Source organism: Frankliniella occidentalis, unplaced genomic scaffold (genome assembly GCF_000697945.3).
Source record: "Frankliniella occidentalis isolate FOCC.00 unplaced genomic scaffold, Focc_3.1 Scaffold23, whole genome shotgun sequence".
NCBI lineage: Eukaryota > Metazoa > Arthropoda > Insecta > Thysanoptera > Thripidae > Frankliniella > Frankliniella occidentalis.
The window spans coordinates 1,387,603-1,389,527 of record NW_026267153.1 but is presented as its reverse complement, the minus strand read 5'-3'; the positions used below and the strand labels follow the sequence as shown (position 1 = coordinate 1,389,527).

The 1,925-nt window shown below is 48.2% G+C and overlaps 1 protein-coding gene across 8 annotated transcripts in view; it reads left to right on the top strand.

Moving 5' to 3' along the window:
* Positions 1-1,925, top strand: part of LOC113216131 (calcium-dependent secretion activator) — a 54,328-nt gene that overhangs the window by 11,433 nt on the left and 40,970 nt on the right. For all 8 annotated transcript variants that reach the window (XM_052264990.1, XM_052264986.1, XM_052264988.1 and 5 more), the window contains one exon: positions 940-1,039. The gene's annotated coding sequence lies outside the window, so the exon portion shown is untranslated. The remainder of the gene's footprint in view (positions 1-939; positions 1,040-1,925) is intronic.

Here is a 1,925-nt window from a genome sequence, read left to right as displayed (position 1 = left end):
CGCCCCCGACCCGCGGGGCCGCAGCCGCCCCAGGCCCGCATGATTTGGCGGTTGAATCACCGACGGGGCTCAACCCCCTTCACATACTCATGGCGCGCCTCGTGCCCCATCAACATGAATGGATGAGAAGTGTACTTTATGGAGTGCTGTGCGGTAGTTTTTGCGCTAAACGTGAGGCTCACTGCGGCCGCACTGTTAGTTTTGTCTCCTATAGTAAAAAAAAAAAAACACTTTGTTTTAATTTGAAAATAATTCTCCGTTATACTACAAACTTCTGAGGTTTGTATAAAAAGCCCAAAACGTGCCCTTCGTTTACTTTTAATACCAAGGGTGCCAAAGTGTCGCAGAATGTGCTCACTTGTACTAAAAATTGAAATTGAATTAATTTGTAAACCAAAGAGCAGTAACAGAAACCGTCAGGGTGCATATTGCATTTCGTTATGCACTCTGCATCGACTTACCCTCTTGCGTTTTGTCACGTTCCCGTCGAGGAACTACTGCCCTTCCCACCGCTGGGTGCAGCCCGCCAAGTGCATCAGCCTACACGCCGTGTTACTGTAGGTGGTCGGACGTGTTGTAGCGATCAGTTGGGTGGTGGTTGGTTTGGGATGGGGGGAACTGCTTGACTTCGGCCTGAATACTCAGGATACCAAGAATTGTATTACAACTGGTCAAACATGTTTTCATTTTTGCCAATGTAAGCACTTTCGAGGTCGTTTCTTCGTCAAATGTAAACATTTATAGATGGGGTGATTTTATAAAATCTTAGAATCACCTTTTGAGTCGACTCAATACATTATCATCTTTTGCCGGGCCCCTCTTGATAAGATTTTGTATTGGTGTAAAATTTATTGTGAATATTATTCAGAACAGAGTTTCAGACATGTTACGGTCATTTCTTTTTGACAACTTTCTCTCAAAACTGTTTCTGTGTTCCAGGTAATTTTGGAGCCCACTTGGTGCCACTTCTGTCGAACGAAATCCACCCTGGCGGCACTCAGCAGCAAGGCCACGAGCAACGCTAACTGGACTGTTTGAGGTTAGGACTAAAGAAATGAGTAACACGATAAAAAAAGGGGCGACGCCTTGATAACTATTTGCTTGTATACAAACAATTTGTCATCCCTGCATTTAAGATACCTACTGGAAAACAAGGGTACTAATTAAGTCGCAGTGTTGTTGAGCTGATTAAGAAATTTTAAGTTTAACGCCTCTGTAAGAAGGGTACTAAAGAGCTAGTGTTCAAAAGTTGTGGTTTTAGCTGTTTTAATGGCCCTGTAATGCCTGTAATGGCGCACAACCCTGAACACCTTCTAATGGTGCGACTTGACACCTTTGTTTTTCCAGTGCAATGACGGTTCACGTTTTCAATAAGTGTGTACAAACGTGGTCTGTAACACATAACGGTTTGCTGCCAAAAAATGCGAATATGGCGAACTTACTTACAGTTTCTGTGTGGCAGTAAGGCGCTGCTGTCTGCGATAAGAAGCCGGGGACGAGAGGGGAGGGGGGAGGTTCGGCTAGACGCGCGCCGACCCCGTCGTTTCCGATGCCGGCCATTAAAAACGGAGTTTGAAAGAGGCGAGAGCAGCGGAAGGGGAGGGTCTTGTTGTCCGCTCCATCCATCCTCCTGGAGGCCCCCCGCTCCGGTAGCCGCGCGGCGGCCTCCAGTGGCCTCCAGCTGGTCGTAAAGCGGCTGCCGTGCAGCGCTCCTCCGATAGATAGAGGTGGGGAGAGGGGGTGGGGGGGACTCGCGATTGGAAGAAGGTTCTTGTGATGCCGTGATATACATCCAGCGCCCGAACCGCCCCCTCGCTACCGAACAAAGAAGCTACTGGCGGGCTCTTATTCCCTCGTCCTGCTCCCCACTTCGTCTCTCTCTCTCTCTCTCTCTCTCTCTCTCTCTCTCTCTCTCTCTCTCTCTC